Consider the following 22,841-nt stretch of genomic DNA (forward strand, 5'->3'; position numbering starts at 1 on the left):
TAGGGGTCATGTTTTCTATATATTTTAATTTTATTTTTAAATTTTTAAACACATACATAATTCAAAAGTTAGAAAAAGGTCATTCTGAGAAAAAATAATTGATTGTGAATTAATTATAATAGGGGAGGAAAATCAATGCAAATATTCCAAAAATGGATTCATCCCCCAAATTATTTATTTTAGAAACAGTATCTAGATGCTAGATGTTACTCAGTATCCCAATCCAGAAATCTAGGAACTGGTTTGCTCATTCCTGAATGAAAAATTCAGCAGTTGTATCAATGTTACAGTTTTAATATTAGATACTTCTCTCCATTCCCAGCATCATCACCCCACTGCAGATCATCCTGACTTTTTCTGGATAACTATAATTGCCAGCTATCTGGGCTACCTGGCTTCATCTGACTCCATATCCATCAGTGCTCAAATGAGTGGTAGAACGACTTTTAAAAATACAAATGGACATGCCATTCACCTGCTCCAAAGAATTAACAGACTTCTCTATGTTCCTAGGCTAAAAGTCATCACTTCTTCTTTTGGTAGGTTGTAATCTTATAAATATCTATCTTGTTTGTAATCTTGGAAAATAAACCATAAACCTCATGAAAACTGTGTGTAGTAAGGTAGAGATGTGTGGAGAATCAAATGTGATTAAGAGATGAAAATATTCTCTATGACTAAAGTCTATAATTTCATCAAACTAGCTTTGACTCCTCGTAGCTGATTTTGTTTACTAATATTTTTTACTTCTGTATAAGAGCAAATTTATAAGATGTACAAGTAACATAGAAAATTACTAATATGGATTTATGGAGAAGGCAAAACAATTAATTAAATACTTTTGCCTTTTAGTGTACATTAAATGAATATGTTAACATTCCCACTCTTGTGTCTTTATTAAGGACTTATCCATTGGGTAATCTTAAGACCTTCGTGACACAATATGCAAATATAAACTATTGCTTAATTTTCAAGATGCAAATATTATATATTAATATAAATAATAAATATGTAAAAATGAATAGGCTATTTGTAGCATTGCTTGTATTTCTAAAGGATGTGAAATACTCAATATGCTAAACTTTTACAAAAACTCATATTGCTAACTGTTGAACGAGATTAAATAGGAGAAATATCAGAAGAAAAATTGGACACTGTCCATATTTCAGGAACAGATTTTTACTTTAGGATTTTTTTTTAAAGAAGGAAATGAAAAAGAGGAAAGGGGGAGGGAAGGAGGAAGGAAGGAAGAAAGGGAGGGAGGGGGGAAGGGAATGGAAGGGAAGTAATATTAATAAAAATATGTTTTAATTAGAATGATTAAATCTAAGAAAGGAAAGGAGATTGAAGATATATATATATATATATATATATACACACACACATATATATGTGTGTATTTATATATAGTCACATATATGTGGTCTATATTAGGTAGGGTTAAAAATTAGGTGGGTTAAAAGTAACAGAATCATAACTGTTAGTTTTCCTGGGAAAATCTGGGCTCATTTTCATTGTCCCAACATCCTGTCTAGTTAACATTACTTTTGTTCCCAAGAAGTATGTAGCACAAACAATAAATCACACGGTCACATGTCACACAAATACCTAAAAGGCAGTAAAATACACTGTAAACTTATTGTCTTTTAGAACAATCACAAAATGTATTGCTTGATCCCCACTAATCCTTTGTAAAATTTCTATTACATAGTTCTCAGACGATGATTTTGAGGTGAGAAAATAATTTTTTTCTCAGTGAAATTGGAGTTTATAATTTTTCTATAATTATGTTTAATTGAAACTCAAGTATCCTAAATATATCTTCAAATTTAAATGATTGATCACAGTTACTTTTAAAACTTTACATGTGTTAAAATCATTAATATTTTTATATAATTATTCTACTTTTTTGTACCTCAAAATACAAGTTAAGCAAAATGAGATTAAACACAAGTACTGAGAATGGAAACGATTTCCCACCTTTGCTATTGCAACCACTCTGTCTATTTTGGATCACAGATGTTTTTGAGAAGGATGGTAGAATCAATTTGTTAATGTGGAAGTAAAACCCATGAGGTGATTAAAACACATTAATAGGCATAAATATTATTACAGAACATGATGAATCACAATTGAAATAAAAGAACAGAGAGGGCTTTGGACACTCTACTCCATCTGAATGGAATCAAAAGGTGTATTAAGCATCTGGGTTTGTCTCTTTTAGAAGCTAAGATGATGTCTGGACTCTGTATCCCTATAATTCTTTGGAACCACAGAATAATGTAACATGGAAAACAGAATTTTAATTTTGTCTTTGCCTTCCCTCATTTTTTTCTGCTTGAAGTACTATCTAAAATTTATTGTTTTTCAATTGATTTAAGATACAAGCAATAGAAATATAGAAATAAAATATCAAAATAAATGTGAAAGTTATTTCAAAGGTAGTCCTACCAGTCATGTTTCAGGTAACTTTTTATGTATTTTTTATCAGTTCAGAATCTATTTCTGGTTATACAGTTCTCAGCAATATGTCTTAGCTGGGAATGGAAAGGTATGGAGAAAAAGACAATCACATTCATAGGTTGGTAGTAAACCAAAAAAGACACTAAATTAATAAATGTACTGAGTGGTGTATTTTAGAAATATTTGTTTGTAATAATGATAATGATATAATTTAAGCTAGTGCCACTATCAATCATTGCTTTTGGTAATAGAATAATATAGACAGCTTAATAAAGTTGTACTGTCGTCTGTTTTTTCACATAAAACAGAATTAAGAGGCCAGGTATATTTTTAGCTAATGTGCATTATTTTCTCTTCCTTCAAATTTAAAATGCTTTAAATTTTTTAATCATTATTCTTATAGTCCAAACATTTCACCAATATATGTCTATTTGTGGATATCTTTTCAATTATGTTGCCTGGAATTTTGTGAGCTCTTATAATCTGCACAGAAGTTATAGTAATCCAAACTGGAAATTTTTCTTCTACTTTGTGGAAGGTAGAAAAATTACTTCCCAAAGATGTCCATATCCTAATCCCCCAAATTTTTAAATATGTTACCTTACATGGCAAAGTGGACTTAAAGATGTGATTAAGTCAAGGATCTTAAAATGAGAAGATTATCATGAATTATCCAGGCTGACACAATATAATCACAATAATCTTTATAAGAGGAAGGAAGAAGAGTTAGAATTAGAGAAGATGTGATGACAATAGCAGAGCTTAGAGAGGAGAGAGATTTGAAGAAGTTACACTATTGGCATTGAAGATGTAAGAAGGGCCCATGAGCCAAGGGATGTAGACGGCCTCTAGAAGCTGGAATAGGCAAGAGATGACTTCTACCCTACAGCCTTCAGAAGGAATTCAGCCCTACCAATACCTTCATTTTAGCCACATAAAACCCCGTTTTGGATTTCTTACATCCAGACTGCAAGATAATAAATTTTTGTTGTTTTAAGCCACTAAATTTCTGGTAATTGGTAGCAATAAGAAACTAGTACAAAGCCTCTGATCACTACTGTTTTAGCTTTGTTCCCTTCATAGTTGCTAATTAAATTTATTTTATATTTGCTCTAAGAATTTTGCATTTTTATACTTTTGCTTTTGTTTTGGGAAAAGCTTTAGATGTGTGACTTCCACAATGGTTATTCCATTTACTATGGTATGGATTCTGATTTTTAAAATTATGTGTCTTTCACATTCCTGGTGTTAAATATTTAGTTGCCTGTCAGTACTACCTTACTACACCATATCCTATTTCATCCCACCACACTCTTTATTTGTGTTGATTTCTGCTTCATAAAGATTGAAATCATGAACCCTACCGAGAATATCAGCTTTCTGAACTTTTCTTCTGGGTCTTGCAAGATCTTTTATTCAGAGGTTCTTTCTGTCCCTCTCTGAGTTTCCTCAGTGAATCAGTGTTTTCTGTTCTCAGTATGTTTTCTCCATTGGCCCCTAATTGGTTACTTTTCATTATTCATTGTCACACAGGGCATTGGTCCAACCTTAGTGATTTTTAAACATCAGGTGTTACAGAATCTTTTAGCCCCCTATTCTGTCTGGTGATCGGGTAGTTAAATTTTGCCATTTTCTCCACAACTGAAGGGCAGTGTGATATATTTTCAATCTGGTGTACTCCTATTTTGTTTTTATTTCTGCTGCAGACCAGACTAGTACATGAAAATATTAATTTCAAATATATATTATCTGCCTTCATATATAATGCCTCATTTATAAGACTACAACTTAAATGACCATTACCTAGTCTGAATATTCAGATTGGTATATTTACTTAGACCATAATTTGATTTCAGAAATTTAGAGTGAGAATGTAGGAAGCAACTTGCCATTCAATTCTGTCTAATAGTTATTAAATATCGTGCCCAGAATCTGGCAGTAGAGAAAAGGGAAGAAATGCACTTTGTAAAATTCCTAAGCTGAGCTACACTTGTTCATGCTACAGTTAAAAATTATTTCAACAACCTCGAACCCCAAAAGAGTTTAATAGCCCCAAGTGAAAACATTAATCACACAAAAATGAAACTACAGTTTGATACACATCCAGTTACATTATTTCCAAGAATACAGTCTTTAGTTTTGAACTCAGTTCATGTTAGAAAACACCAAAATAAATACAGTTGTTGGAAAACTTGGGAGAAGCATTAATGAAAGTCAGTGACTCAAAAGTAAGAAATAGCACATTGGCAAAATGACTACTTATGACTTTTGTGCTATTTGAGGGAAGAAAACAATACCTAAAGGGTTGTAGGCTTTTAGCATCATATATTTTTTTAATATATAAATGTAAATATATAGGTGTAAATGTGTGTGTTAGTTTGCCATAGCACTGAAAATTAATTATATCTACTAATGTATTAATTGAAAATACTCTTACATTGAAAAGTAACAGATACTTATGATTTTTTACAGAAAACTAAGACTAGAATATATGCCCAAAATAGCATGTTTAATCTATTTAATCCTTCAGGTTTCTCGGGGTCTTTAATGATGTGCATTTGCTCATTTATAAGTTCAGATGAAGATCTGAATGGTAAGTAACATGTTGTAGTATTAGATAAGCTTTTAAACTCTTTCCCATAAGCCATGAGAACAATAATGAGTCACTTACTGGAAGGAGCATGGTCTCCCTGGAGTCTCGGTAAATTATGTTTCTCAAGACCATGAGTTTATTTGTTGCTCTAAATTACTAAGAGATTTCACTGGACTGTATGTTTTACCCAGACTAACTTTCTAAAGGCTTTAAAATTCAGAATTAAACAAGTTACAGACTTCACAGGCTTTCGTGGAAATGATCTGTGAACCTGTAACTGTTTTGCTGTAATGCTCTTTTGGGAAGATTCATATTTAGATAAATTTAATTGATTCATAAATTTTTTCAATGCATAGAATTTCAAGATGAATTTCAAATATGATTCCTTGATCATGACTGATTTATGTAGGTTATATGGTAGTTCTTATTTAATTAAGATATTTTCATTTTAACAAGAACATATACCTAGCCACAAAAAAAAAAAAAAAGAAAGAAAAACACAAGGAAATAAAATGGAGGTATTTTCTTACCAGTACCAGGCAGGTGAACTAAATTCAAATATATGGATATCATTAACTGACAACTTAATCATCGATAAGTTGCTTATCATATGTAATCATTAATTTCCCTTTGTGAAAAATTAAAATATTGAATTAAATACATTCCATAAAAACCTATCAATTTCAAAACATTGTGAATATGTGTAAAGAAAAATAAATCACAATAAAACAACTTGGTAAGTGTGGCACCAACAAAAGAAATAGACTCTATGTAATGGTTTAACTTATAGGAACTCACGGGTATTCAACAGTTGATAAAGATTTTACAAGTGAATTTCTTTATTGATCACATTTTAAGATTGTCCATTAGGGACAAGGTATATTAGGTTATTATATCAGTGTATCTCTGTTTATAATTTCCTATTAAATTACATAACCAGAAGAAAAATACCTTTTATGCCCGAATGTGAAGTGGGTTTTTTTGCAGAAAAGGACCATAAAATTTTCGCTTGAGTGATTTCTATCCATAGAGAATATTACTGAATTGGATACACTAAAAAAAAAAAAAAATCTACTTGCATATGCTACAAATTCATGTCATCCAACCATTAGTAGATGGAACACCATGAAAGCCAGAGGAGGAATCAAGAAAAACTAAAATATTCTGTATAAAGAACAAAAATTTGGCAGAAGAAGAAAAGGAGTGTAGTGAGACTTTATTGGCTGCTAGAGAAATGTATTATAAGGCAGGTAACTGAGGCTAAATTTGGCCAGTAAAAATACTCAGTTGTTAAAAGATCAGAATGCTTTCAAAACTGTCATGAAAATCTCCCCTTTTTTATTGAAGATTTTACCAAAGCTGTTGGACTGAAATATGCCTTAAAATAATTTTAATTTCACAATGATTTCTCATAAACATTAAAAAATATAAGTGTATATCTTTTGATCTACTTCCTTGCCCAAATTCTACTCTCATCCCCAAGTGGAAACACAATTAACTGTTGTTATCATTTTTCGGTTTTCTATAAACATGTACATATATATAGTTTTGTTTTGACTGTTTGTGTTTTAAATAAACAGGATAATAGTAAAATGAAATTTTAAAGGAATTTAGATTATTTTGTTTTTAAACATTTTTAAATTTTCACTTTGTTTGCTTAAATTAACAATATGTACAGGACATTTTTCCATGCAAGTACACAGTGGCCAATTTTAGTTTTAAAACATATACATTAAGGTAGCTATTGCTCTCATTGTATTTAAATTTTATTATTACTAGTGTATCAAAAACATTGATTTTGTGTGTGAGTTTTGCATTTGTCATACTCATTAAACTCTTTTATTAAGGAAAGACTTATTAGCTTCTTATCATTAAATGTCTCTATTTCAATAATAATTTTTTTCTTTCAAATGTGTATAATTTTTGTTTTTTTGCCTGATAATTCATAGAACTTCCAACTGTTAACATTAATTGGAAATAGAAGCATCTTTTCTTATTTTTTACTTTAGTGTGAATGCTTTCAATTAATTCTTTATTAAATATGATATTGTTGTGGTTCTTTAAAATATATTAAGTCATTTATATCCCCATTTTGCAATTATAAAGAAAACATCAGAAATGTTTTTAATGTTATAATATGCCTTTTCTTTACTTATTGAGATTTTATTATGCTAATCATCCTTTAATTTGGGAGAATTTCCCAATGTGCCTTTATTGAATTCATGAAATAAAGTCTACTTGCTCATGATGTTTAATATACGATTTTGGTATGATTTTTTTGTATAATTGTATTCATGTTTAAAATTTAGTGTAAATGCATTTATTTTCCATGCCCAGTTTTGGCTTCAGGACCATGATATCAAATATAAATTTTTTAAAAATTTTATTATTTTTGGCTGCATTGGGTCTTAGTTGCAGCAGGCAGAATCTTTCATTGTGGCATGGGCTGTTCGTTGTGGCATGGGGCTTCTCTCTAGTTTTCTGCCTGCTGGTTTTCTCTTCTCTAGTTGTGGCACACAGTCTCCAGAGTGTGTGGGCTCTGTAGTTTGCAGCATGTGTGCTCTCTCATTGAGGCGTGTGAGCTCAGTAGTTGTGGCACCTTGGCTTAGTTACCCCGTGGCATGTGGGATCTTAGTTCCTTGATTAGGGATCGAACCCACGTCCCCTGCTTTGCAAGGCAGATTCTTTACTACTGGACCACCAGGGAAGTCCCCCAAATATAAATTGAATACAAAAGTACTCAATTATATCAGCTCTCATACTAAATATAACTGAACTCAACACTCCAAGTAAAAGATAAATATCACCACATTACATTAAAAATAAATGTGGTTCATTTGTAGTGGACATACATTATATGTAAAAATACAGAAACTTTGAAAGTAATAAGATGGATAAGAAAAAAAATTGAAAACACTAGCCAAAAATGGTAAAAAATATATTAATAGCAAAATATACTTCAATGAGAGAATGTTATCAGTGATAAAAGAGGAAAACTTCATAGTGAAAATGGGAATTATTCAAAAGAACATAAGAATCCTAAATTTGTATGAGCCGAATGAGATACCTTTGAAATACATAAAGCAAGAGTTTAAATATTTAAAGCAGAAATAAACAGATTCAAAATTATAGTTGGATATTTTTAACACACTATTTTTTCAATAAATAATAGAACAAGTGGACAAAATAGTCAATAAATATATATAAATTAGCAAACAACATTAATCAACTTGACATAATTTATACCTTTAAACACAGCTACCAAACCACTTTTCTTGAGTAAATATGGTCCACATTCCAAAAATATAAGAAATTCTAAGTCATAAAGTAAGTCTCAAACATTTAAAAGCTTTGAAATAAAGTTTTTTTTTCTGAGTAGAATGAACTTACACTGGAAATCAACAGGGTTTTCTAGAATTTTTTAAACGTTTGAAAACTAATCAACATCAGGATTTGTGCACTGGTTACTACGGACTGCCGTTCATAAAGCATTACAAAATATATATAATTTCAGGAAAACTTGGTCACTTAAAAGAAACAGAATAGAAGAAGACCTACAGTTTGGGGCATAAAAGTTTGGAAATTTTGACATTTCTAGAACTAAAAGAGATAAGCTTGAGGAAGTTTTTGAGTGGTAGAGGCACACTAAAACTTATTAATACCCTGCAGCAACAATCAGATTAGTTTTTTTTTTTTTTTTTTTTTTGCTGTTTTCGTTTTTGTTTTTAAGACTTCAACTTGGAGAGAATCATATTGCCAAGGAGAGTATAAGACTGGTCTAAAACATTCCGTGACTCTTTGGTTCATCTTAAGCAATTGTGGAGTAGCATGTGGAGGCTGCCCAATAAAAAATGAGAGGCTACTAGCCTATGTTCATTTCAGATATAGCCAGAGAAGCCAGTACATGAGTAGCAACCTCCAAAAGAGTAGAATCAAGAGCAACAGAAAAATAGACACAGCAGTTCCTTCCAGAGAGTAGAATCAGAGCCTAAAATGAAACTCATACATAACAGCAAGATTTAAGAATTGCTAGTGACCTTTACTGCTGTAATCTAGTTTTTACTCTTCCATTACATTAATTTCTCTATAGCTATCTCTCCCTGCCTCATTACTGTTATTTGATTGTTTAGGAGTGGTGGTGTGAAGAAAAGTTTGTAGTTCTTATGTTGGCCAACCACAAGGATCCATGTTGCCATCTGACAGAGAGGACCGTATATCCTCTAGAAATCCTTGAATGTGAATTATATGTAGGAATTGGATGAAACTGTGGTGTTTCTTCATTGACAAGTGGTTGAACACATTCTAAACAAAAGAGTGGGAGTAAAATACATATTTGATAAGCAAAATGTTAGATTTTGCTAGAGATTAATCTATGTGCATAAAAACCAATGTACTCTTTTTCCTGGGAATACAGTCAGGATATATTTTCTGTGCCTTTTGGAGTGAAGTTGAGACATACATAAAACTAGGTTATGGCCAATGGAATGTAGAGGAAAGTGATATATACTACCTCTATGACTGAGCTATAAGTATTTCTCACAGAGCATTCTGTATTTCCTTTTTTCCCAATCTGCATATCTGATAAAGAGGATAAACAGCAAATTCCAGCAGACTAAATGATAGTATTTATTCTATGTGGTGGAAATACATGTCCTGCAGACATACACATATAATCTCAGACAAGTAAATCTTTAATAATAGTTGAAGCACTTTGCAGGAACAATAGCCATGAAAACAAGGTTTCCATTTGCAAGACCAATAATTGATGGAGAAAGAGATAAATTTTAGATTCCAAGGAGCTAGAGATTTAAGCACCTGGACCATCATAGTTTATTCCTGGGTCTATAGAATAGGGACAACTATGTGATGACAGAAGAAGCATTTTTCCACACAAATATAAATGAACTTTTGAAAACCAGATGGCAGAAGATAATCTAAGTCATTATGACTTAGGTTTTAAAGGGGCCCAGAAACATTACCTCCCTGAATTTACACCCAGTGATGGAAATTATTACGATAATTTAATAGAAGTCCAGAGAAGTTGTAGGAAAACCTGAAAGCAGAAGAGAATTTTGTTTTACTTTTATGATGTGGAGAAAGGATTTTGAATCACTTAGGAGATATCCATGTTGGACATGTTTCCTGTAACATAGAATAGTGATCGCTGAGGGCTTTCTCTACATGTGAATCTTAGAACAAAATTTCAATGACCAAAATACTACAATGATAGTAGAAATTCTAGGAGGTTTGATTAACTGGAAAAGACTAAAGACAGTTTGCAGACAGAATGAACTTCATGCGTGGAGCTCGTATTGATGCATGTGGACATTATTCCATGTCATAAAAATCAGGCAGGAACCGTGACACAGAGGTGGAGGCCAGAGGAAAGGGTAAAGCACGTGGATGAGTGACTCTCCATTACTCCCCTGGGACAATACATAAACTACTGCAAATAATTGGATTGGTAAAAGATTAGAGAACTGAACCCTAAACTTCGAAGAATATTTACCCAAAATTAGACTGTTTAAAAAATAGAATGAATTTGGCAAGATTAAATTTTCTACCACAGGTAGAAATGGAAGTAGTTAACTAAGTTAACTTTATTATATGTCTGGGAAGAAAGTTAAATTTTCTGCATATGAGCTACATTATGAATTTTAAACTTACATTATTTTTTATTACACTTGCTTGCTTTTGAATAATATTTACCTGGTGCCTTCTATGAATTTCATTATTTTTATTCTTTTTGGGATAGCTTTAGGTATGTATAATTTAAGTATATATACATGGATATTTTGATTATTCATCATTTATATGCTTTATATAAAAGTGTAGGTATGTCTATTTTGAATCTTTTTATTTAACATTTGCACGTTTATTGTGGTTTCTTTTGTCCTTATATTTATTCCAAGTGTTTATTGTATGTTTGAAGCTCACCCATGTAGTCTAATTTTTCTTTTTAAAATTTTGTTGGATTATTTAAATTTGTTTTGTACTATTTAAAGTTAGAAAGCATATGTCCTATTTATTGATTTAAATACTGAAAAAAATAATAAAGCAAGTTTTATATATATGTTTCTCAGAATACCAAAACAATAATAGCGCTATCCTGCATATTATTTGGAATTCATAAAATAAATAAAATAATAATAAACAATGAAATTAATTAAAATGAAGCTAAATATTTTAATATTTCAAAAATTAGAAACATGATAAATAAAAATGCTGAACATATGTGATTAAAAATTAAAGAATAATTTAAAGAAAAATGCTGACTATGTATGATTATTTTAATATATTTATTAATAAATAAAATTAATCCAAAATTATACAAAAATTATTACAGAATGAAAAATAAAAAGTTTTATACAGAGATGGAAATGATATAATGATTTTTTTAGCATTTCAAGAATGTTAATAATATAGAAGGAAAGATTCCCATATAATGTTAAGAAAACTTAGACACAAAGCCAGATGTATATATACATTTTTATACCAATTACATAAATAGAACATCTCAAATAGACTGACTCTTTCACATGCACAAACTGGTAAGAGCTACACTAAAATAGTATTAAGGATTATTCTGTGATGTAGGATTATGTGTATATTTGCTTTGCCTTTTTAACTTTTTTTTAAAAAACATATTCTGCATTTTCTAAATATCTTCAACTAAAGCCTAGAACTATAGAATAAGGCAAAACAATGTCAAGACAAATATGGCATGATGCATCCTCTTTGATTTTCGGGGTCTAACAATAAAACAGGACTTATGAGGACTTTATTCCATGCCCCTTCCATTCTAGGGAGCATGGCATTAAAACTATTTCTGCACACCCAGGGAGAGTCTCTGCTGCCAGGGGGACTTCTCCCCAACTGCCTCACCTCTCAGCTATCTGCAGGTAACCTGTGGAAAGGTACTATTCCACGTCCTGCAAGACGGCCTCCTCAAAAACCTTCTGCTGCTCCTTCAGCCTCATTTGCTGGGTACGCTCCATTTCCAAGACCTTCTGGGTGTGTTCTGCAGCTAGTTCAACTTTGAAGATCTCAAGTTCATTCCTCTTATTTTTCCTGTAATTTTCCAGTCATTGGGACTGCTTATGTTTTATCTTTCTATTGTCCACATAAAACCTCCAGATTCAGCAGGTGGTTTTTTTTTGTTTTCTGTTTTTTTTTTTTAAACTGGAGAGGAATTCAGATGAAAGTCCTGAAATCTGGAGAGCCTGAGGAGGGGGTATCCTTGAGAGAATACAAGTGTTTCCTACCCAGTTAACTCATCTGTTTTTTCTTTTTTGTTTTTTAATTTAATTATTTATTTTTGGCTGCATTGGGTTTTCGTTGTGGTGCACGGGCTTCTCACCATGGTGGCTTGTCTTGTTGCAGAGCCCGGGATCTAAGCCCACGGGCTTCAGTAGTTGTGGTACTAGAGCACAGACTCCGTAGTTGTGGTGCACGGGTTTAGTTGCCCCGCGGCATGTGTGATCTTCCCGGACCAGGGATCGAATCCGTGTCCCCTGCATTGGCAGGCGGATTCTTAACCACTGCACCACCAGGGAAGACCCAGCAGCTGGTTTTTATCTCCTAAAAACTAGCCATTAAATATGTCAGGTTTGCTGTCATAAATTCTAAATCTGGTATTAAACCTGGAAGTTGCTGAGGATGCACCTGTAGCTCTTAGCTCTGTCTTCTTTTTCTCCCAGTGTGCTGAAAGCATAACCACCTTGCTATCCACCAGCTCTCTAGCACCGGCACATTCTTTGGTTCTTCTGTGAAGTGCAGCCTATGTATCTTCATACCTGCTAAGTAATTCTAGTCCAGCAGAGCACTTTGGCAAATATGGGATATTTGGGGGCCAATTTTTCCAGTTGTTGAAAAGCTTTCTGAAGTATACTAGTTAAGAAGAATTATAGAAAGATTGTTATAAACTAACTCAATATTTTATCTTATTTCTTTAATTCTAATATAATATCTATTCTCAACAACATATTAAAAATGTTCTAAAGCTATTTAAACTTAAGCTATTTATATTTTAAAGGCATTTTAACTCATGCAAGTTCTGCTTTTTGATGAAATAAAGTATTCCCAGTTCTCCTTTATCTTTTTTAGATTCATCATGCTTAGATTCCAGTGCACTATTCACTTAGAATACTCTCATTTTCATACTCTGCCTATTGAAAGGTCTTTGAATGAGAGGAAGAATTATTCTAAGAATAAACGCTTTGCTTTGTAAATTACAATTGTCTTCCTTCTCGGGAGGACTTTGTGATTTAGAATTCTTTCTAAACTCTGGCACCTTTGTTCCATTCAAAATATTATTGTAGAATTTCCAAGTACCTCAAGGATAATGGGAGCATTTTAAATTTGAATCTCTACACATCCTCCAGGGAAAAATTGCTGATCAACAAAGTTAGATAAGAAAATCTTGCATAGTTAATATTAACAGCATAACTAGGATACAGAGAATACACCTTCAGTTTACTTTAATGGTGCATAGCCACTCAAGACCACAGAGTGTGTTTAATGCCTGTATTTAAGTGGAGCCCACGCCTGAAACGAGGTTAACAGGCAATTGTGATGAACACAGAAGAGTGTTGTAGGGTTCTAGTAGGGATGACCGCAGAAAACATCTAATAATATTTATACTTAGAAGCAGAGGGTCCTAACCATGGTAAGAAAACACAGAGAACATTTAATAGGGAATTAAACAGAATGGATTTAAATTATGTGAGACCAAAAATGGCAGTGTCATACAAGCAAAAACTCTGAAGGCAATGGAGGATCCTCAGGAAGGGAATATTTGGAGGCTTGGTGGTAAACAGAAATAAAAAGATGGCTGAAAATCAAAACCTTACTGGAATTAGAAAACAGCAAAGAATCAAAATGTGTTAGAACAGAAGAGATTCTATTTCCATTTGTTGAAGAAATCACTGTAAGAGCAGGAAAGGTTTCTCTTGAACTAAGAAATGAAGTATGCCACCAAACCTCACCTTTATATAATTTTTCTGCTGTTAGTCCCAGAAAACTCAAACAATAATTAAAAACATCAACAAAATGTGAACACTGATCCCATCAGAGCTACCATAATTAAAAAAGAACATAAACATAATATTTTTAGGCAAAAATTTCTCTAAACTAAGCTAAGAACAAAAAAGAAAAGTGTAAGACAACAGTCTGACATGAATTAAATGTAATTAAACAAGCATTTGCAGAATTGAAATAATACCACAAATCAGAAATACAAAGAATCTGACTACAAATGGACAAATAAAAGAATATAAAATAAGAATTGAATGAATTAAAGAAATGAGAATAAAAGAGTAGAATCTCTGGAATGAAGGCTAAATGACAAAGGTGCCCAATGGAGAATATATGCAATCAAAATCATAACATGGGATTTAGAAAATAAAAGTGAAAAAAAGCCCAGAAATGTCTAAAAAGGTAAAATGATGAGAAAGAAGTTGTGTGTGTGTGTATTCAAGACATACAGCAAATTAGATGAATTTTTATAGAAATATTCTACTTAATAAATGAAAAAGAATCATAGAATTAAAATATCATTATTTTTCTATACCTAATATTAATCAGCAATGACTATTATCATGATAAAATAAAAGACAGTAGTGCTTCATGACTTTCTTTGTGGAAGAACACAGCTGCCCTTATGACATAATAGTCCAAAAGGGAAAAGCCTTCTAGATCTAACTAAGAATTTACAGGATGTAAAGAAGGCAGAGGGGTATGTTAAATCATACCATGGGGATGCAATCAACATTATCCAGACAGTGGAAAACTCTAAGGACAGGTAAATCTATGTCCTCAACAAATGAATTATAAGAGGAGGCAGGGGGAGAGAAAGAAGTGGAGGCTACAGATAGACTTTAAGAGACACCAACTAACGTGAGGATCTTATTTGGATTATGATTCAAAAACATTATCAGCCAATTGAAAATTTGAATACTGAGTGAATATGTGATGGTAGTAAGTAATTACTGTTAATTTTAAATATGATCATGTTGCTACCTTGATGTTACTTTTTAAAATATTTTTCTTACAGAGATGTGATTGCATACCTATGCTATTCTTTTTTAGTTCATGAAGTTAAAACAGAATCATAAGGTCTGCCCAAAGTGAAAAGAAAGGCTTCTTGCTAGAATCTGCAGGTCAAGGTCCCTCAAGTTCTCCTGTTTCTTGGAGTTGGTAAGCAGTCCTCTGAGGCTTTGGAGTGCCTAGGTCTCATCCCTGTGGTCCTCCTCCCTCATTTCATACTCAATTCCACAGTTTATCCTCTTACGGGCTATCACCAAAGGAAAATTCACAGCCTCAAAATTAACTCCATATAGAGCTCCAGCACAGCTTAATTATCAAACAAAATCAAATGATAAGTTTGTTAGGGATTTTATGGTTTCTTTTGCGGATTTTAACACTAAGTATTTAATATATCTCTCTACTTATATCTCTATCTCTAGCTATCTCTCTCTCTCTCTCTCTCTCTCTCTCTCTCTCTCTATCTATCTATCTATCTTCATCTCTATCATGAGCTTCAAGAGCTTATGGAATAGAGTGGTGAAAAAAAATCTCTACTCACTCTGGTGGAACATGGCAAATAAAATGTTGGGTTGAAACTTATAGAATCCAGAAAAAGTTCTGGCACATATTAGTGTTGAACCTTAGACAACTTTTTTTTGTTTTTTCTGATCTTCAACATACCACATACCAAAGAGAAATTCCCATTACAGTAGATCTAACAGAATTGTCTTGTTCATCAGATGATGATATGTGATAAAGGGCCATTTCCACCACAAAAAGCAAGATTTCTGCTTGATCAACAAATTATTTGTTTTTTCAATAGTTTATAAAACTCGAATCCCAATAAAAAAGGAATACACATAAAAATCTATACATAAGTTTTTGTAAAATTAAGGGAGAGTTCACATCTAATGCAACTAGGAATAAACATAGACTCTATATTCATCCTATACATATGTGCAAATACATGTACACACATATGCATACACTTAAATGTTTTGTTTATAATATCCTTGGTATTAAAATTATAGTTACAATATTTATAATAATTGTTAATGCAAGGTGTATACACCAAATTCTTTGTAGATATTCATTTAAAGAATTTCTAATACCTGAAATATAATTACCTTTATTTTGTAACTTTTGCTTTATATTATGATTCAAAAATAACTATGAAGAAGTGGGGCAAATTCTTTATTTTTTTCTTCTACACTAAGATATTTAGATTGATGATGAAGCACATCGTTAACCAAGGTAAGGAGAGGGACTCCTTACAGCTGCAGCTGGGAGTGAAAATCAGTTAAAAGATCTAAAGGGCAACTGTAGCTTGACACGCAAATTTTGGAAATAACAAGCTCTATCAATTTTATTTTTAGGAATATTTATTGATATGGAAAAATTTACAGAATGAATTAAGTAAAAATGCAAGTTGCATAAAAATTCATAAACTCATAACTGAAACATATATTTCTATAGATATAAATTTAAAATTTGGTATTCAAAATATAAAATGAACATCTTGGAAAATATTAGAATAAACAATTAGAAACAAGAAAAAATTCAGTAAAGTTCATTATTTTATCTTGTGTGTTATGTGATAACAGCCACCTTGGTTAGAACGTATTTTAAAATTCTTCTGCTTCTTTATGCTTCTGTTTTTCTCGAAAAAGCTTGTAGTTTTTATAATAAAAGTATGGAAACTTGCCAAGAGCTTAAATAAAAAAATTCCAACATCAATAATGTCATATTTGTTAATGTTAATGCTATATTTGTTATAATATAAATATGAAGTGCAAACCAAAATAACACCTTATGTTCCCTCACAATTATTCTTGTAATAAGACATTTCTTGAAGTTTTCATCAAGGTTAAGAGTGAACTAATGGTTCAGTAATTCAAAAGATATTATTACCTTCTGTGGAAAGCTAGAACAATCAGTGTAAGAATGACTAAGAAGAGAAAATCCTTAGGTCACTTGAATTTTTCTTTGCAGTTGCCTAATCTGTATCTTCAAGAAAAATTGATTCTCATTATCTTGAAAGACACTGGAAATAGTTACATTATAGAATATTAAAAATTTGGAAAATATTATGCCTCACACAATTTTGAATTATTGTGTTGATCATTTTATTTGTAATGTCCTCTCCAGAAATGCAAAGCTCCTCACAATTATTACATTATTTATATCTACTGGCTATTTGAAGTGGTAAAATAAAGTAGAATATGTACAAACAGCAAATGTTCATTACATAATTAAGGCACTCAAAAGGCACACTATTATCTATTCCAAATTATTTGTCAATTTTAACATTTCTGTTCTTCAAAAAATAAGATCCTACTTCTACTACATGGAAATAGGAAAAAACAACAACAAAAAAGAAGCTCATATGAATGTTATTTAATGTATTTACTTCACATTGCGTCTGCCTGAAAAATGCTTAAACTGGCAAGCAATTCCATATGTTTAGCCAAGCAGTCAATTTTTCTAAAAATATAATCATAACTCTATTATAGAGCTTCTATTTATTACAAATAACCTATAGAACAATTATAAAGAGCATGAGCCCGGAAGGTGAAAATTTCATAGGTTCAAATCTCAGCTTCACTAGTAACAAGAACTTTGCTCTTAGGCAAGTCAAGTCCCTTAGTATTTTCGTATTTAAAATGGGATAATAACATAGGGTTATCGTGAAAATAGAAATGACTAATATCAGACACAAAAAAAGCACTATATAAAATCTAGTCATTATTATTATAATTATTAATATTATTTCTGCTGATAATATTATATTTACTACTAGTAGTGTTAGTAACACTGAAGGTAGTATTATTTGAATTTTACTTGCCACAAAAACTCAGTAACATATTATGATAGTCCGTGGTAGAATGTTAATCCCAATTTCCTGATCATTAAGCCATTTCTACTGTACAAATGAAATCTCTTAGTGTTTTCTCAGAAGAGAAGAAAAGCACTAAGATGTAGAGGCATTTATTGTCTGCAGATTATTATGTGAAAATTTCTAAGCATGTTATTGAATTTTTGCAGCAATTGAGGTAATTATTTTTTGTTCATATTTTATAGATGTTGAAGGTTTATACTCTAAATATTTGGCAGAGTGAACACTTCTTTTCTGTAGAAAAAGGAAAAGTCAGTCTTTGACCCACAATATTATAATTAAGCCATTCTTTAGATGTAACACATAGTAGCTGTATGTGTTTATTTTTCTGATATTGAAGTGACACTCATTGTCACATAATCTATTTGGAGAAAATGTAGGAGTATGGAAAGAGATTGAGAGACATATTTTGCCTAAATCACGGGGTTTTTTGGTGAGCATCCCAGGAAATGTTTGTGGAAATGCTTTGTGAACTGTGAGAATATATGCCACTGGAGCACTGTACAGTTTGGGGAGTGTTGTGGTAGTTTTGTGTATGTGTTTCTTATTGTTGTTTTGTTTTTGACAAAATTGGAGTATTCAGTAGAATTTTTAAAAATTCAAGCTGGGAGTCACACATACCCCAGAAGAGATGTAGTTAATTTTTTTCTTTTTCTTCTTTATAATATCATAATCTACAAATGAATTTTTAGAATACTGTTTTAAGTATTGTTTTGACTTATATTCCTTTTTATTTTTTAATCTCTAAGCATTCAATAATGGTCCTTGAGAATGCTTGCCTCTTGGAATATGTATGTAGAGATAATTCCAAAATTTTTATTTTGGAACTTTTTTATAAAACATGTTACTACTTCAAGAATAATTATTTTAAAAGAAATATATGCCCATTTTGATTTTATGTAATATTTTAGAAAGTACTTCTTTTGACTATCCTGTATTTATTATAAGTAATGACATTTGCAATGAAACTAGTAGCTTGCAAAGCAATAATTATCATTATTGCATTCTCAATTGTAGAATTATACATAAAGGAATCACTAGAGCATTAAATTTCAGCCTGTAATAAACCTAAGAAAACATGTTATTCAGCAAGTTCATTTTATAAATGAGGAGATCTCAACACAATGTTGGATGAGACAGATCCTGGAACTTTGCATCACATCCCATAGTCTCCTAGGGATTCTGTCAAAAGAAAACACCTAAAAGTGGTTCAACATGATTTAGCATGCAAATCATTCAAGGAAGTTTAAATTTATTAGTAGGCTTTGTGAGTTAAATTTCAGAAATATTGTAGGTTTTATTAATAGAGTTTCAGCACTATAATTTTAAGCTTCTGTGTCTCTTCAGCTTTCCTACTGAAAGAAATGATTGTGATTTCTTAACCACTGTATCCTGGTGCCTGGCATATTGTCATCATCATCATCACCATCACCATCATCATCATTAACTATTTGAATAATTCTTACTACTCTAGATACAGCTCTGAGAGCATTGGATAGATTATTTCCTTTTATTCTCACAGTCACATGAGGTCAGAAGTATTATTATCATACTGATTTTACAGATAAGGAAACTGAGGCAGAGAGAGGCTAAGTTACTTGATAAGCATACACAGCTGAAAAGTGGCAAAATCAGTATTTAAACACAGAATTTGGTTCTTCAGCATGCATTGTTTACCATTATACCATGTTGCTTCAGCTATATGTTCCATTAATTATGCATTCATTAGCTCATCTGATTTTTAGTATAGCCCAGTGAAGTATTTAGGACTCTGCTCAATATTCTGTAATAATCTAATTGGGAAAATAATTTGAAAAAGAATAGATACATGTTGATGTCACAGAACCAATGGGAAGACGCTATGGTCTGAATGTTTGTGTCCCCCCAGAATTTATATGCTGAAATTCTAATCCCCAGTTAGAATGGTATTAGGAGGTAGAGCCTGTGTGAAGTGTCTAAGTCATGAGGGGGGAGCCCTCCTGAATGGGATTAGTGCCTTATAAAAGAGGCTCCAGAGGGATCCCCAGCCCCTTCTACCAGGTGAGAACACAGCAAGAAATAGGCAGTCTGCAACCCAGAAAGGGGCCTTCACTAAAACCCAACCATGCTGGCACCCTGACCTTGGACTTCTAGCCTTCAGAATTGTGAAAAATAAATGTCTGTTTTTTATAAGCTAAAAAAAAGAATAGATACATGTATAAGTGAATCACTTTTTTGTACACCTGAAACTAACACAACATTGTTAATCAACTATATTCCAATATAAAATAAAAAGTTAAAAAAACCTACTGTATTCTCAAAATTACAGAAAAAAATAATCAAAATCAAAGCACTCAACTGCCTTATCCAAGCTTATGTAATAAGAGGTACAAGTGACATCCAGAAAGGGAAAAACCTAAATATAATTCCAGTCCTCTTTCAACATCATCTTAAATTAACAGGTTGGCATATATCAGAAGAAAAATAGGCTATACTGAGGACTGATTCTAAACTTAAATTCATATTTTTCTAAGACTAAATATATATAAAAATATCTTTTATATCAAATCATAACTTGGAGGGCACAAGCACAAATGTAGACACAAGAGCAAGGCAAATAATAATTTTGCAAATGCCACTTATAAACAAATTGCAGAGTATTTCAAAGGCTCAGCAAGCACTTTTCTACATGGTGAGCATGATTCATGCCCACCCCCATATATAACTCCTCCATAGTCTTCTTACAGTGTATCTTTTCTGTTTCCTGCTTTAAATGTCCATTTTCAAAGAATCATTAAACAAATAAGAGAGTGTACTGGGAAATTCATAATAAGATGAATACCAATATAGTTTTTGCTTACATTCTTTTTTCCCTCAAACTTAAATAAATTAGGAGTCTATATGAGTAATGTCTGTAGCCTTATTGTTCTTATATAATCTTCAAGCCTCAAGCTCCAGAATAAAAGATCTTAATCACCTCCCTGGGTCCCCTGAAACTTCAATTACTTCACCTAAAACAAAATCCCCTCCAAAATGGTATTCTAATTACCTACTTTTCTTTAGGATGAAAGAGATAGTACAAGAAAGACCTTTATAAAAGGAAAATTTTTTTGAAATAGAGAGCAATATATTGATGGAAATCATATTAATAAATTCTTATCAAATGTTAGAGGTTCTGTATATAGTTTTCTTCCTATTTTCATGATGTATTTTTGGTTCTAGAATTGTAATATAAAGTTGATAAATAAGGAAAGGCTAGGATAGTATAATGAGTTAGAGTATTTTTTATTTTATTTTCAACAAAAATAATAAAACCTGTTTTCGGAGACTTGTTTTTAACGTACCTACTCATTTCCAATTCAGTTCTTGTTTTTTTTTTGTCATTCTATACCACCTCCCTGAACAGAGAACTTTTGATCCTGAAACTGGATAAACTAATTCAGATTCCATTCAAGCAGTTCTTACTGAATAGGATGAAAAATGTGGTCAGTTGATTTGTGTCTTCAGTGAAGATAAATGCCTAGTAGTGAGTAAATATTGGATGCTTATGAACTTAAAATTAAACTACTAGATAAGTAAAATTTCTGGTCTCTACTCTGTGCCAGTTTCTGATTATGTTTTATTTACCCTTCCCTCTTTTCATCTTCATATCTCAACATCAAACAGGACAAAGCCAAACTGAAAATCATGGCCTCATACTTTCTAGTTAATATCCAGCCTACTTTAATCTGGCATCTTTCACCATTGAAATTTGCCCATTTTAGTGAATTATTTCAATCTTTATGTTTTACTTGTTCTTTGTATATTGTAAACAATTATTCATAATTTCATGGAAATTTTCTATTTTGCTTATGAAAAACCAGTTTTGTAGAGTTTTTATTGTTTAATTATGAACATTCCTTTTCAATCCACACATCTCTTTCCTCTTCTCCTCTTTTGCTCTCCTGTTGTTTTCCCTCTTTGTGTATCTCTGTCTCTTTCCCTGTCTTTGTCTCTCTGTCTCTCTCTCAGTCTCCTCAATTTAAAATGACTGTCTCAATGATTTCATAAATTCCTTGGTTTACTAGTCATACTCTAAAGCCTCCTAAATCTGTATCTCTAGTCCAGGTCACTATCCTGGGTTCCAGTACTATCCATCTTCTCTGAGCCCTCCTATAGACATGTGAAACTAAACATGCCGAATGTGAAGAATGTTTGTCCTCACTATTTCCAATATTAACATACAACATCATAAGCTAAAAAATTGCTCAAACCAGAAATTATTGAAGCAATTTACACTACTCTTATACCTTTTATCCCCTCTTTCAAATATATATGTCATCAGGTTCTGTATATTCAACTTAATATAAAGACTATTCCCACCTCCACAGTTTCTGGTCTCACAGTGTCTTGGATATTAGTATCTAGTATCATAGTGTATAATATAATGTAAAGTCACATGGTCAGGAATGCCCCACCAAATGTCTCTTCCCAACTGCAAACTAGGTACTCTAAAATGCAAACTGAGTTATTTTATTTCCCTGCTTAAAATCATTCAACGGTTTCTGTTCACCACAAAATAGATCTTAAGTTAGAAATGGAATAAAAGATTCCTTATGATTTACTCCTTCTTTTGCAATCTTTACCCCATTGTTTTCTTTCCACTTCTCAAAATATAGTACTATTTGGCTACATCCACTTCCAAAATATACTACACTGTATTATGCCTTCAGGTCAATAGCCATGTTTTTCATCTGCCTGGAAGATGCCTTTCCTCTGTATATCCTACACTTCTATCAGGATTCAGTTAAATTGTTCTAGAGTAAAATGTTCACTGTATAACTAACCCAGGATAACCTTGTACACCGTTTTGGGGCGGGTCACTTAAATTGTATATTTTTGTTG

The 22,841-nt window shown here is 31.8% G+C and overlaps 1 pseudogene across 1 annotated transcript in view; it reads right to left on the reverse strand.

The window, feature by feature from the left end:
• Nucleotides 1-11,937: 11,937 nt before the first annotated feature.
• The window catches only part of LOC307053743 (dysbindin-like), a 44,321-nt pseudogene continuing 33,417 nt past the window's right edge, over nt 11,938-22,841 (reverse strand). The window contains exons 4-5 of the transcript in view: nt 12,641-12,946; nt 11,938-12,220 (exon numbers count right to left, since the gene is read on the reverse strand). The product of the transcript in view is annotated as a dysbindin-like (transcript). The remainder of the gene's footprint in view (nt 12,221-12,640; nt 12,947-22,841) is intronic.

Source organism: Hyperoodon ampullatus (assembly GCF_949752795.1).
Source record: "Hyperoodon ampullatus genome assembly, chromosome: 5".
NCBI lineage: Eukaryota > Metazoa > Chordata > Mammalia > Artiodactyla > Ziphiidae > Hyperoodon > Hyperoodon ampullatus.